The sequence below is a fragment of the Miniopterus natalensis genome, chromosome 12 (genome assembly GCF_054644295.1).
Source record: "Miniopterus natalensis isolate mMinNat1 chromosome 12, mMinNat1.hap1, whole genome shotgun sequence".
Classification (NCBI taxonomy): Eukaryota; Metazoa; Chordata; class Mammalia; order Chiroptera; family Miniopteridae; genus Miniopterus; species Miniopterus natalensis.
Window position 1 is genome coordinate 9,553,785 of NC_142092.1, and position 16,377 is coordinate 9,570,161.

Below are 16,377 nucleotides of genomic sequence, written 5' to 3' on the forward strand. Positions count from 1 at the left end.
TTAGAGGAAATGCATTCAATTTTTAACTCTTGAGTGTATTAGCGGAGGATCTGTCATATATGTGCTTTATTATGTTGAGGTACTTTCCTTCTATATCCATTTCGTTGAGTGGTTTTATCATATATGGATGCTGCATCTTGTCAAATGCTTTTTAAGCATCTGATATAATAATATGATTTTTATGTTTTCTTTTCTTTTTTTTTAAATATATGTTTATTATTTCAGAGAGAGGAAAGGAGAGGGAGAGACAGAGGTAGAAACATCAATGATGAGAGTCATTGATCGGCCGCCTCTTGGATGCCCCCAACTGGGGATCAAACCCACAACCCGGGCATGTGCCCTGACTGGGAATCGAACCCCAATCGCCTGGATGCTAGGTCGACACTCAACCGCTGAGCCACGCCCAGCTGGGCCTATGTTTTCTTTTTTTAATGTGGTCTATCACATTGATTTGTGGATGTCGAATCATCCCTGCATGCCTAGAATGAACTCCACTTGATCGTGATATATGATCCTTTTAATACATTTTGTATTTGATTTGCTAGTATTGTGTTTAGGATTTCTGCATCTATGTTAATCAATAATATTGGCCTGTAATTTTCTTTTTTTGTGTGTTGTCCTTGCCTGGTTTGGTATCAGGGTAATGTTGGCCTTGTAGAATGAATTAGGAGGTATTCCTTCATCCTCGATATTTGGAGGAGGTTGAGAACGACTGGTATTAAATCTTCTTTGAATGTTCGGTAGAATTCACCAGTGAAGCCACCTGGTCCTGGACTTAAGATTTTGGGGAGGTTTTTGATTATTGTTTCATGCTTCAGTCTAGAAAAGTTGTACAGTTCTAAGAATTTGTCCATTTCTTCTAGGTTATTGAATCTGGAGGTGTATAATCTTTCAGAGCATTCTCGTGTAATCCTTTGTATTTCTGTAGTATCTGTTGTAACTTCTTTTTCAATTCTGATTTTATTTATTATTCTATCTTTTCTCCTTGGTGAGTCTAGACAGAGGTTTGTCAGTTCTGTTAGTCTTTTCAAAGAATCAGCTCTTTTCTTTCTGTGCTCCCAAGTTACCTTGGTTGTACCTGGTATTTGATGAGTTGTTTTCCTGCGTACACATCTGAAGGAGTAAACTCTGTTCTTGTTTACACACTCCTTTGTTCCCAACAACCCAAGTGATAAGCAGGGCACTTCCTTTTCACTATGCTCTCACTAGGCTCTGCTGGGAAGCGAGCGGGGAGGCAAGTTTTGCATTATTGTGACTCTGCTCCCCTCCTAGTAATGGCTTTCAGCACCCGCAGCGCTCCTTTACGCTTCCAGCTACCTCTGCCCAGCTCTACTGCAATGGGGAGGGGGAAGGGAGGTGCCTGTGCTTAGAAACTGCTTCAGTCCCTTTAGGCTCCAGGCTGCAGGATGAGGGCTGCAGCTGGAATTCTCCACCCTTGCTGGGTGGCAAAGGGCGTCAAGGGTTACCATCCCTGTCCTCGCCCTTGCCCTGCCTTCCACTCATTCCAGTGTGCCCACCTTCAGATGTCCCAATTCATGGATCTCTCAGGCATGTGTGTGTGTTGAGTTATAGCTGTCCGATTTGTTTTAAGTTTAAGGGAAGAAACACTGAGGTCTTCTCACTTGCCATGATGCTGTCACTTTCATACTGAATTTACAGATTACTTAGGATTTATTTTTGTAAGAGCTTAATGTAAAATAAGTTATAATTAAAAATATTTTTATAAATCTATCATTTTTCTTCTTTTATGCTTCCCAAGTAAGTTTAGATTTCCCTCATTAAGTTTATTCCAAGAAATATTTTTTCTGTGCCCTTTCTAAGTGAAAGATCTTTCACTATAACTTTTTAATGTTTGTCAAGTACAAAGTTAATGACTTTTTAAATTTTTATTTGAGAGAATGGGAGGGGGAAAGAGAGAGAGAAAGAGAGAGAGAGACAGAAACGTTAATCAGTAGCCTCCTGCATGGGCCCCAACTGGGGATGGAACCTGCAACCTGGGTATGTGCCCTGACCAGTGTCCACCTCGCCACCTCTTGGTATACCAGATGATGCTCCAACCAACCAAGCCGCACTGGCCAGGGCAAAAATTAATGATTTTTAAGTAAATTTATTTTGTGACCATCTGTCAAAAATGCCTGTTTCTATTTTCCATTCAGTTGTCTGTCTTGAGTTTTGTGTGTCTTGAGTTGCCTTGAGTGTTCTGCAAATAATTTTGCTTCCTCCTTTCACTAATTGTATCTCTTATATCTTTGTCTTGTCCATTTGTATCGTCTAAAACAGAAATGGCAAACTTTCTCTATAAAGAGCCTGGTATTGTGGGCTTTATCACATACAGCCTCTGTCACAACTACTCAGTTATGCAATGGCAGGACAAAAGCAGCCACAGGCAATATGTAAGTGACGGGCAATACTGCGTTTCAATAAAACTTTATTTACAAAAATAGGCAGTTGGCCCACAGGTGGCAGTTTATTGATTCTAGTCTAAAATGCAAATTATGTTACATAATGATGGTGATGGTGGGTACCTTGTCTTGTTCACTTTAAACAAAATGTTCTTAACTTCCATTAGTAAGCATATTGTTAGTTTTTATTACAAATACCTACACATGCATGCTTCAATAATGTTAAAGAGAGAGCCACTTTGTCCTATTTTCTCTAAAAGTATTTATTATAAATATTGTTGAATTTTAACTGCCTTTTTCTTTTAAAAACTACTGCGCTTTGACATCTTTGACCTATAAGTATAGTAAGTTATGTTAACACATTTCTTAAGAGGAAACCATTCTTACACTTTTGGTATAAAACTCACCCTATGTTCTATATTACTGAATTATTTTTTTAATAACCTATGTATGATTTTTATACTGATACTCAGAAATAACAGTAGTTTTCAGTATATTATTCTAATTTGTCAGGTTGTGGTATTAGTATTTTGCTAGCTTTATAAATATAATTTGAAAGACTTCCTTTCTATGGAAATATTTTTATGAGTAGCACTTACCTGTTTATTGAAATTTTGAGCAAATTCACCTATGAAACCATAGGGTTTTTTTAGGGAAAACTCTTTGATAACTTTCTCTATTTCTTCCTTTATTTAAATTGTCTAGTAAAGGTTCTTCTGGTATCAATTTTTGGTGACTCATATGTTCTTAGAAAATCATTTATTTCACCCAGATTGTCAAAATTATTTGCTGAAAAGTTCACAAAGTACTATTTGTGATTCTTTTAATTTCCTCTACATCTGTTGTTGTCATCTGTTTTTATTTCTAATCTTCTGTCTTAGTGAGTTTTCCCCTTTCCTCCTTTTAATTAAGCTAGTCCACGTTATCTCTGTTTCATTGGTTTGGCAAAAAATCAATTTGTGTATACATTTATCAATTCTGGTTTTTGTTTTCATGCTTTCTAGTTAATTCATGTCTGCTTTGAAATTTATTTCTTGTGTTCTTTAGGTTGATTTTATTGTTATTTTCTAATGTCTTGAGAAGTGATATTTGGCTATAAATTTTTCATCAAGGGCAATTTTAATGACATTCTATAGGTTGAGCTATATGGTGTTTTCTTTTTTTTTCTAGAGATTCTACAGTTTACGTTTAATTTCTTCTTTGATGCAAAGGTTCAGAAAAGGTTTTTTGGGGGAGGTATTGCTCCTCCTTTATTTTATGTATTTCCAAATTTTATTATTTTTATTGCACTGAGGTCAGACATAGTTTTATTCCTACTTTTGAGGAACTGACTGACATTTTTAGTAAGTCCTCAGATATGATTAATTTCTATAAATGGTCCATGAACCGGGAGTATTTTTTAAAGCAGACACACTTTACATTTTTCTTTCTAAGAACACTGCAAAGTTGTTTCTGCTCTCCTCTTCAGAGCAGGAGACCTATGTTATTCATGTTGTACCTTTAATACCTGGTAATATGACTGGGACACAGTTTTTGTCCAGTAAGTGGCTGTGGGGTGAATGCATGCATGAATGAATGAGTGAATGCTGCTGTATTCAATGGGATTATTTTTCTGGGGTTAATTGACTCTAGACAGTTTCTCCTCATACCAGCACAAGACTGATGGACAACTAAACATTCATTCATAGGGATCCACAGTAAAATGAGTCAATAAAAATGTTAAAAAAGGATTTGATATGTAGGTTGTTAAGAACCTGGTTGTATATTCTTCTTCTTTCTTAAATGTCTTCTCATCTGCTCATTTTAAACTCATATTTTAAGGCTCAAGTCCTGATTCATCCATGAAATCAGGCTGTCTGACTTCACTGAGTCTTTCCTTTCTCTACGCCTGCTCTCTTCGTTGACCAGACTCCTTTCGGCATGTGACCTAAAGGGCCTTGCACTATTACCCAGATGCCATGTGTCTCTTGTCTTTCTGGTAAAACTATAAGCTTGTTGAGTATCTTACATTCCTTTCTATCCTACAATGTACCAAGGAGAGGATTCAAAAAAGCCTGTTGTATCCACACAAAAATAGTTCAGATAAACTAATATCTTGGTTAACATTCTACCACATCATGGTCTTGTGACCTTAGCTACGTGATTTCACATCTCTGGGGCTGAGTTTTCTATAAGGGCACACTAAAGACCTTTCAAAGCTTAATAAATGCAACAGTTTTGTCATATATTGGACTCTACAAAGGAGAGAGAGAAGCAACCACATTAAGAAAACAGCATAAAACAGATGTCCAGTTGGTCAAGCAACAATAGCACCATCGTTCTACACAAAAGCCAGCAACTGCCCTGCTCCGTGGGCTCTTTCCCCTCCACCCTTCAAATGTGGCCATCCTCAGCTCTCCTCCTCCTTGCTGTACTCAAAGAATGTCAACTGGCACTAACATGTGGCTCTCAAATCTGCTCCTTCTGGGCCTTCCTCTCCAGAGCTGCTATGTGCAGCTAACTGTCTGTTAGACATTGTAGAGAGAGATACACAATGGATCTTTCGAGTCTTGTGCTGGTCGCTAACATTCAATTCCCTTAAGCTCGGCCTTGATTTCCCTGCCCCCTCACCCTGCAATCAATTCCTTTTCCTTATGTTTCTACTTATACTAATGGCGCTGGCATTCTCCTCAGACTCATTTTTGGTCCCATCCTCTCCCTCAACTCCCATGTACAATCAGTCGTCAGGCCCTCAAGAATCCACCTATCCACCACATGGAACCCGTTCTTTACTACTTCTACTGTTACCACTCTACTGGTAACACCGCCCCCTTCTCGGAAACACTTGCTTCATAACTAGCCAGTTTTTATATGTGTCAGTCTATCCTATACAACACTGCCAGGTTAATCTTTCCACCGTACAGTTCGATACTATAAGATTGATTAACTGTCTATCATGTCTCCATGTTGTTAGTTAACCAATCAATCAACCACTAAATCAATAAACCACAAGTCTATGTCCTTTCCAAAACAATATGATACAGGACTTAGAAAAAGTTATTAAGAACAGCAGCAGAATCGCCTTCAGAAAGGCTCTGAAGTGAAACTGGATTTACATTCTACCTCTGTAACAGACTACCTGTGTGGTTGGGCTAATTAGTTAACCATTCTCAGGCTCTTCAATCGGTTAACATTTAATGAATATTTATTACACACCAGGTACTATGCTAAGTGATTTACATGCACTAAATCACTTTAGTCCCCAACCATGGCTATGGGGTAGGTAGTGCTTCGATCCTAATTTTCAGATGAGGAATCTAAGGCTCACTGAGGGTACATACTTTGCCCAATGTGCCATTACTAGTAAATAGTGGAGTGGAGGTCAAGAATTCAAGTCCCTAACACCAGAGATACCTGGTGAAGGGTTTTTTTTAATTGAATTAAATTAAAACATGTCCATTACCTGGAAAGTTCCTTCATGCCTTGTTTCACTCAATCCCACATCCACCACAAAGACAACTACTGCTTTGGGTTCTAGCACATAGATTTACTTTGCCTGTTCTTGAATTTCATATAAATGGAATCATATGATATTCTTTTGTACCTGGCCTCTCTTGCTCAACATAATGTTTTTGACATCCATGTTATTGTGTCACTAAGTAGTTTATTTTTATTATTGGGTAGTTCTTCATTGTACTAATACACCACAATGTGTTTATTCATTCCCCTAGTAGTAGGTATTTGGGTTGCTTCCAGTTTGGTGCTATTAAGAATTAGTCTGTTATAAATACTTCTGTACAAGTCCTTTCATGGATATATCTTCATTTCTTTGGGTTAAATTCTTCAGTGTGGGATTGCTAGGTCATATGGTGATAAGTTTTTAAGTTTATAAAAAACTCCCAAAAAGTCTTCCGAAGTGGCTGTACCATTTTTACTTCCGCTACCAAGGACGAGAGAGAGTGCCAGGTGCTTGCTAAGATTTGGTAAAATAAAATAATATCGTATTTTAGCCAATATTATCCACCCATCAGCCATGCTTGTGGGTATAGATGGCATCTCAAAGTAATCTGAATTTAATTTCGCTCACAATCAATGACTAATTTTCATTTGCTTATTGACCATTTGTAAATCTTTTTTGTAAGTGCAGTACTACTCAAGCCTTTTACCATATTTTAAACATCTTTAAAAAATACCTTTATTGATTTCAGAAGAGAGGAAGGGAGAGGGAGAGAGAGAGAAAAAATCATCGATGATGAGAGAGTCATTGATCAGCTGCCTCCTGTATGCTTCCCACTGGGGATCGAGCCCACAACCCAGGCATGTGCCCTGACCAGGAATGGAACTGCGATCTCTTGGATCCTAGGTCGATACTCAACCCCTGAGCCACGCCTGGCAGGGAATTAGCATATTTTATATTGTGTTGTCATGTTTATATAGTCTTAATACAAGCCCTCTGTAATGTAAATATTTTGTCCTAGTATATGGCTAAGGTATTCATTTTCAAAAATACATAATCAGAATTTTAAAACTTATTAATTTTATCATTTATGGTTAATGCTTTATATGTCCTAAGAAATCTATATATATTCCAAAGTCATGAAAATATTTTATGTTTCCTTCCAGAAGAGTTATGGTTCTACTGTTCTTGTCTAGATCTACAATCTACCTCAAATTAACTTTTGTTTATGGAGTGAGGTAGGGGGTTGAGGTTCATTTGTTTTCATAGTGCTATCTAGTTTTTTAGCTCCATGCTCCTCAATGATTTCCCTTGGCATCTTCGTGAAAAACCAACTGACCATATGTGTATGGGTCAATTTTTATTTATTTTATTTTATTATTATTATTTTTAAACATATCTTTATTGATTTCAGAGAGAGGAAAGGAGGGGGAGAGAGATAGAAACATCAATGATGAGAGAGTCATTAATTGGCTGCCTAGCCCAAAACCCGGGCATGTGACCGGGAATTGAACCCCGATCTCCTGGATCCTAGGTCGATGTTCAACCACTGAGCCACGCCTGGCCGGGCTGGGTCAATTTTTAGATTCTGTATTCTGTTCCACTGATTGATTTGTCACCTTTATGGCAATACCACCTTGTGTTTAGCTCCCATTGTTTCTAAGCAGAGGTTTGCCACCATTTCTAATATTGCTCCCCTGAATGTAATGTGTCTCTCTAATTTGTCTGCATTTTAGATTTTCTATTTATCTTTGACATTTAGCATTTGACATGACATACTTAGATGTAATTTTGTTTGTAGTATGTTATCCTGCTTGGGGTTTGCTGAGCATAATAGGTCTATGTGTTAATTTCTTTGATAATTTTATAAAATTCTTGGTCTTTATTTCTTTGAATAGTTTGTTTCTGCATTCTCTCTCCCATCTCTTTCCGTGACTCCAACAGCATATGTGTCAGACCAATTGATAATGCTCTATAGTTCTAAGATGCTCTGTTCAGTGTTTTCATTCATTTTGCTCTATATGATTCATTCTACTTTATTTCAGATAAATTCTATTGACTTATATTAAAGTCCACTGATCCTTTCTTCACTGTGTCTAGACTGTTCTTTATACCATTATATCAATGTATCATTTATGATATTTTTCATTTTTAGATTTTTCATTTAGTTCCCTCTTATAGTTTCCTTTTCTTTTATGATATTCCCCATCTATTCACAGATATTGTCTACCTTTTCTTTAGATCCTTTAACATACTTATTATAGTTATTTTAAAGTTCTTGTTTGCTAATTCCAACATGTGGGTTTTCTGTGGTCTGATTCTAATGACTGATATTTTTCCCTTGATTTGGGGTCTTGTTTCTCCTTCCTTCCTTCTTTCCTTCCTTCCTTCTTTCCCTCCTTCCTTCCTTCCCTCCCTCCTTCCCTCCCTCCTTCCCTCCTTCCTTCCCTCCCTCCCTCCCTCCCTCCCTCCCTCCCTCCCTCCTTCCTTCCTTCCTTCCTTCCTTCCTTCCTTCCTTCCTTCCTTCCTTCCTTCCTTCCTTCCTTCCTTCCTTCCTTCCTTCCTCCTTTCCTCCCTCACTCCCTCCCTTCCTTTCTTTTCCTTCTTATTTTTTAAATTTTTTTAAATTGTATACTCAGAACTGAGGGTAAAAGATTTAAGGAGACAATATTTATGCCAGGAAAAAATATGGCCCATCCTTTGTAAGACCAAGTCAATATAACCTATAGTCGAACTATGGTTTTGTTTTGTTGTAGTTTTAGTTTGATTCAGTTCACTGCTGGCTTCAAAAAGTTCTGAAGTTGGGATAATTAATATCCCTTCAGTAGAGACAATTCCAAGAAGAATTAGGTGCAGGCATTATCTCACAAGTATTTTAAAGCTGTCATCAAAAAACATGATTCACTACTCAATTAAAAATTCTCTTGAAACAAATAAAAAAATAGAAAATCTGAGCAAAGAAAGAAGTTATAAAAAAAAGCACTGGAAATTATAGAACTGAAAAACACAATGACTGGAATAAAAACACTCACTGGGTAGACTTGACAGCAGACTGGAGATAACGGAGGACAGACTCAGTGAACTAGAAGGCAGATCAATAAAATTTACTCAGCTTGAACACAGCAAGAAAATAGATTGAAAAATATAAAGAGGGCTCAGAGGGGTCTGTGGGAAAGTAACAAAAGACCTAACATTTATATCATCAAAATCTCAGGAGGAGATAGAGTATGAAACTAAAATAGTACTCAAAGAAATAATGACTAAAAACTCCCCAAGCTTGGCAAAAGACACAAACTTATAGTTTCAAAAAGTTGAATGAATCCCAAATAGGATAAATCCAAAGAAATCCACACCAAGACACCTCATAGCCAAACTTCTAAAAATCAAAGAGAAAAAAAAAATATTGAAAAAAGAGAAAAATGATGCATTATCTATAAAGGAACACCAATTCAAATGACAGTGGTCTTCTCATCTGAAACCATGGAGGTTAAAAAGAAGTGGCAGAATATTTTCAAGCATTAAAAAAAATGTCAACCCCAAATCCTATATATAGTGAAATGATCTTTCAGAAATAAAGGGGATATAAAGACAATCTCAGGTAAAGAAAAATTTAAGATAATTTTTTGCTAGCAGAGCTACTCTTTTTCTTTTTCTTTTCTTTTTTTTTAATATGTCTTTATTGATTTCAGAGAGAGGAAGAGAGAGGGAGAGAGAGATAGAAACATCAATGATGAGAGACTCATCGATTGGCTGCCTCCTGCATGTCCCCCACTGGGGATCAAGTCCACAACTTAGGTATGTGCCTTGACCGGGAATCGAACCTCCATCTCCTGAGTAACAGGCTGATGCTCAACCACTGAGCCACGCCAGTCGGGCTAGCAGATCTACTCTTAAAGGATGGCTAAAGTAAACTCTTGCAACAGAAAAAATGATAGGAGGTTGAGGCATTCAGAAAGAAAATAAGAACAAAATGGGTAAAAATGAAAGTAAACAGAATGAACTATCATTCACCTCTTGGGCTTCTTTAGTCATATTTTATGATTGGATCAAAAGTTATAATATCACCTGATACAGAACTCAATGTATGTAGAGAATATACTTAAAATATATTTTTTAAGTGGGGAGGGGTAAAGGGGCCTAAATGTAAGGTTTCTGTGCTTCAGATAAAGGAATAAAATGTCAACAACAGTAGGCTATGACTAAATTCCATTTGTAGTTGGTATCATATAGAGAAATCACTAAGAAAAGTATAAAAATTATATACTATAAAATATTATAAATAATCAAAATGTAAGGCAAGAAAAAAGAAACAGAGAAATGTCAGAGTAACAACCATAAAACAAATAATGAAATGGAAGACTTAAGCCCTGACATATCAATAATTACATTAGATGCAAATGGTCTAAATATACCAATTAAAAGACAGGACCCAAACCAACTACAGAAGAAACTGCCTACAAAAAAACTCACTTTAAGCATAGTAGATTGAAAATAAGAGTAGAAAAAAAGGGTAGAATAAAAAAGTAGGAGTGACTATATTACTATCAGATAAAGTATACTTCAAAGCAAATGAAAGTACAAGTGACAAAGAGTATCAATCCTCCAAGAAGAATTAGCCATCCTAAATGTGTATGCACCAAACAACAGAGATTAAAATTAAAAGTACATGAAGCAAAATCTGATAAAGCTGAAATAATAAATAGAAAAATGCTGAACTGTATTAGTTACTTCAACAATCCACTTTCAGCAACTGATAGAATAGACAGAAAATCTGTAAGTATCTGGAAGAACTGAAAATCACCATCAACCAACAATATCTAATCTAACATTTATAGACTACTCTATCCAACAACAGAATACATATTCTTTTTAGGCACCCACAGAACATTCACCACAATGGATCCTGGGTCACAAAACAAATATTAACAAATTTGAGAGAATCAAAATCATACAGTGTATATTCTTTAGCCACAATGGAATAAAACTAGAAATCAATAAGAGAAAATCTCTAAATATGTGGAAATTATACAACACATTTCTAAATAATCCATTGGTCAAAGAGGAAGTCTCAAAGTAATTTTTTTAAAAGTTCTTAAAACTAAGTGAAAATGAAATATGAAAATGTGGGATGTAGCTAAAGCACTGGCTGAGAAGCAAATTAATAGCACTAACTGCTTATATCAGAAAACAGAAAATATCTCAAGTAAATAATCTAAGTTCCTACCTCAAGAAACCAGAAAAAGCAAAATGAACCCATGGCAAGCTAAAGAAAATATAGATCAAAGAAAATGAAAAGTGTCAAAACTCAGAATTTAAAATCAAACAATCCAATTAGAAAATGGGCAATAGACATTCACTGACATTTCATTGAAGAGAATAGACAGATGACAAACACATGAAAAGATATTCAACACTGATAGTCCCTAGATAAATGCAAATTAAAACCACAATGTGGTATTACTACATGCCTGTCAGATTGGCTAAAATAAAAAATAGTGATAATTCTAAATGCTGATGAGGATGTGAAAAAACTGGATCACTCATATATTCCTGGTGGGAATATAAAATGGTACAGCCACTCTGGGAAATAATTTGGCAGTTCCTTTTAAAAGTAAAAATGGCCTGGCCAGGGTTGGCTCAGCGGTTGAGCATCGACCTAGGATCCAGGCAACGGGGTTCAATTTCTGGTCGGGGCACATGCCCGGTTGCAGGCTTGATCCCCAGCTGGGGGCGTGCAGGAGAAGGCTGATTGGTGACTCTCTCATCACTGATGTTTCTATCTCTCTCTCTCCCTCTCCTTTCCTCTCTCTGAAATCAAGAAAGATATATTAAAAAAAAAATTTTTTTTTAAGTAAAAATGAACTTATATGACCCAACAATTGTACTGTTTTCTACATTTATCCAGAGAAATGAAAACTTATTTTCATACAGAAACTTGTATATGAAGGTTCACAGCAGCTTTATTTGTAAAGAAACTACCCAAATGTCCTTCAGTGGTGAATGGTTAAACAAACTGTGGTACATCCATACGATGTGTCTCTACTCAGCCACAAAGAGGAACAAACTATTGACGCATTCAACAACTTAGATGAAAATATGCTGATTGAAAAAAGCTAATTTCAAAGTGATACATATTGTAGAACACCATTTATACAACATTTGTGAAATAACATAATTATAAAAAAGGAGAACACATTAGTGGTCACCAGAGGTTAGGGAGGAGGAAGGGGCAGGTACAGCTATAAAAGGGTATGAAGAGGGAGCCTTGTGGTGAGGGTATAGTTAAGTATCTTGGTTGTGGTGGTGGTTACACTTGGTGGTGGAAGCCACACACATGATAAAATTGCATAGAGTTATATGCACACATGCACAGAGAAATGAATGAATGTATAATTGATAAGGTCTGAATAAACTCTGTGGATTGTACCAATGTCAATTTCCTGGTTTGCTAACATTGGGGGAGGGTGGGTTATGGGTATAGGAGACCTCCCTGTACATTTCTTTGCAAATTCCTGTGACCCTAAAATTATTTTTAAATACACACATTTACACACACATGCATGGTCTCAACTTATTCTACGATGGATTAATGTTCTGTGAACACTATAGCCAAAAATGTTTAAAGTCTCATTTTATGAAGAAGTGAATAAAATTCTAATTGGCTGACACTGCCACCTCAGCTGTTATGAATAGATTTTCCTGCTCATATTCATTTTTACTCCTTTCTTTGTCATTAACTTAGTTATGTGCTACTGTAATTAAAATAATTCCCCTTTTATGATATAATATTGGGAAAAAGCTGAGTTTGGTGAACAGGCATATTTTTAATAGTCAGTCAAAGCAAACAAGGGCTTTATAATTAGGAAACTTTCAGTACGAGCATTCCAGTCCCCATAAAAACCCACTGCTCACTGCCTAACAAGGGAAACCTTGTATTTACACTGGATTTCTCTATGGGCTTAATTTACTTAAACATGCATAGCCCTACCTTCTCTCTGAAGTTCAAGAAAAGAGCCCAGCTTGCCTTCAGTACCTCAGATACGGTCACAGTGCTCTGTGCATAGGTGCAACTGAGCCTGCTTGTCCCTGGGCAAGAAACAGGTGGGACAACCTAGCTCATCTGGTCACCCAACATAAGTTCTGTCAGAAACTCACGAAGGTGCAACAGCAGTAAGGCATGGTGCCTGCCCTCCTGGCGCTCTCAGTCTAATGGAGACTGCTGGATACGTTTAGCATATTGGAGTTTACATCGCTTCATTCGATCGTTAGTACAACTGATGAAGTACGTAGTATAAAGCTCCATTAGAGGAAACAGAGGTGCAGCTGGGAAAGACCAAATTCCCCGCCCAAATGAAATGCCAGGTCCAACTCCAGGCCAGGGCTTGCTCCTCCATACCATGGAATCCCATGTTGTGTGAATTTAACTTATATGAATTAAACCATATCCACTCATAATAAAAAAGCAGAGACTAATAATTTAAACAGTACCATAAGACAACACTGCACATGTTTCATTGTTGACTATACATTAACCTAATATTACATATTCATATTACATGACAGATTTATATCAACACATTCACATATATATTTTGTGGGTGCTTCAAGAGATTTTAAAGATAATCGCAACTACTGGAATTTTAGACTTAGGAACATAATTTAAAATGTTGTATAAACCTGGTGTAAAGCTGACCCCGCTGTCCCACAACAATTCAATAGTAAGGAACGAAGAACCACCCCGCCGTGGAAAATCAGCATAAACCCCTTTCTAAGAAAATCTTGTGTATCATCTTCTTTTTACTTTTCTTAATTCTAAAGGTAATACATTATTAGAGAAAATTTGACAAGAAAAAAGCAAAGTTAGCCCACTTCTATTCTGGATTTTTTTTTGGATCCTCACCTGAGGATATGTTTATTAGTTTTTTAAAGAGAGAGAAGCGGGGGAGAAGGAGAGGGTGAGGGAGGGAGGGGGAAAGAGAGAGACAGAGAGAGAGAAACATCAGTTACCTCCCATGCCTCCCATACGCGCCCACAGGGGTCGAACCTGCAACCACTTTGGTGTAGGGAACGACACTTCAACCAACTGAGCCACCTGGCCAGGACACAAGTTTGCTTTCTTAAATATGTAACAAGAACCAGTAAGATAATCTACTTCAAGAAAATTAGTAAATGCTTAGGCTTACAGACCACATGAATAAAATGGATTTGTAGCCCTTTCTGTAGTGCTCAAATACAGAGGTATCTTTTCTAAAGCATTAAAGTTAGATTTTTACGAATTCAGTTTATGGACATCTCAGGAGTGTTTACAAATCCAGCAAAGCACATCTGGGCCTTGGCTATATTTTATTTGTGTACTTAAAGAGTGCCAAGGAAATTCCTTAGGTCACCATCTGTCAGATGCACATTACTTCTGCCTCTTCGGGTGAGCTTTTTCATCAGACAATTCTCTATTGGTCTGACCATCCATACCTCTCAATTTGCCACAATGCTTTGCAGTTTTAATTTTCACCAACACTTTTGGTTTCACTGCACTAAGCTCAGGTTGCAATGACACTGACCCTGGCCGCTGAACCAATAGAGTATATGTGGATTTCATAATGATGGGTCAGTTGTTTGTTACTGAACAGAGAATGTGTTTCAGATTATCTGGCACTGACCTGATTTCGTACAATGAGATCCTTTTCAATAAAGGCAACTCTTTTAGTGAATATGCAGCCAAACTTATTTTAATTTTTATGATTTTGTAAGACTTTTCATACAAAAAGATTTCACAAATCAGAAAAATTTTTTTCCAGGCCACATATTCCCATGTTCAGTAGCAAAATATGATTACTGTACATGTATTTTACCTACCTGAGCTCTTAACAGAACCAGCTAGAAGACTATTGGTGGACTTTAGGCTTGTGACAGAGACCTCTACTCAGCAAAATCCACATTCTCCTCTCTTGTTGCTGGACTTCCAGGGTTAGGCTGCATCTCTCAGCCTCCTCTGCAGCTAGGTGTGGCTATGTAATTGAGTTTTAGCCCATAGAATATGAGTGGGAATAATGTTAGCCCAAGCCCAGCTCATAAGAACTGCCCATGTGCACTCCTACAGGCTTTTTCTCCTTCAACTATCTGAATGGCAGGAGATAGCTAATACAAGATATCTTTACATCCTTAAGTATAAAATAATAATTGCAGCAAATATTAATATAGTATCTACTTTGTGCTAGTTCCTGAATTAAAACTATATATACATTAATTCATTTTATCTTAATGACCAGGTGAGACAGGTACTACATTTACATTGTCCCCACTTTTCAGATGAGGAAACTGAAGTGCAGGGAGGCTAAGCAACTTCCCCAAGATCACACAGCTAACTGGCAGGGCTGTGGTTAGCAGTCCCAACTCCAGTGTTTGGACTCTGAGCTATAGTGGCTCCATTCTGCTCGAATTCTTTTCAGATTGGTAGCATGTGTTTCCTATTTTGTGATAACTCAAACTTAGCCTAAATATGTGTTCAGACAGAAAGTCCTTACTGGCCAACCAAATCTCACCTACAGCTTTCCTAGCAGTTAGGTGGGGTACCATGAACAAATCCTTGCATGTTCATTCTTTAGCTGGTAGAGGAGCTACCTTGGGTTTGAACTTCAAAGCCTCACTGAAGCCTCACTGTCCTTCATTAACAATTTACCTGCTAATATGTCAGGGCAATCCAAGGCAGAGGAAAAAGTGAACAGTATTGTTAAAAGGTATTTCGTGGTTTCTTCCTCTCCCCATCTCTCTCCTGACCAAGGTGGGAAGGTTTGTGGCCGCCTTGGTGCTGATGAGAACAGAGGCCCATGGGAAGGGTCCAGGTAGTGCTTTGCACTTCAAAGCTTCTCCTGAAATTCCAAAGTGGAGGCACTCCAGGAAGTGACTGCATCTTGGGGTGTGGTCCCGAGGAGTGAAGGGGTGGCCAGAAGTCTACCCTAGGTCCCAGCTTTCAGAACCTGTGTCTGGGAGAGAGGCCCCAGGATGCCCATCATTCTCACCTGCTCTACATGGTCTTCAGTGTGTCAGATGATATTTCTCTGTCATCTCAACCTTCAACTCATGTTTAACATTTTAAAAAAGTGTTTTCTGCTATCAACTCACGCTGTTTCATATAAGTATACCTATGCTAGAAGTATACTTATGTTAGTATGTTAGATATACTTACGCTAGAGATAAACATTTTTCTTTTTTTTTCCTTTCTTTTTTTAAATATATCTTTATTGATTTCAGAGAGAGGAGAGGAGACGGAGAGAGAGAGATAGAAACATCAATGATGAGAGGGTCATTGATAGGCTGCAGCCCGCAACCCGGGTCATGTGCCCTGACCGGGAATCGAACCCTGATTGCCTGGATCCTGGGTTGATGCTTAATCACTGAACCACGCCCAGCCGGGCGAGGTAAACATTTTTCTGATACTTAGAAGTAACTCTCTTATTTCTATAACTTCATTATGCTCACACATAGCGATCCACACTCATACATAGTATTTTCACACCATTCTTGAACTGGAAGTGGAGTAAT

The 16,377-nt window shown here is 37.5% G+C and overlaps 1 protein-coding gene across 1 annotated transcript in view; it reads right to left on the reverse strand.

Moving 5' to 3' along the window:
- The window catches only part of AOPEP (aminopeptidase O (putative)), a 296,713-nt gene that overhangs the window by 182,636 nt on the left and 97,700 nt on the right, over window positions 1-16,377 (reverse strand). The window lies entirely within an intron of this gene.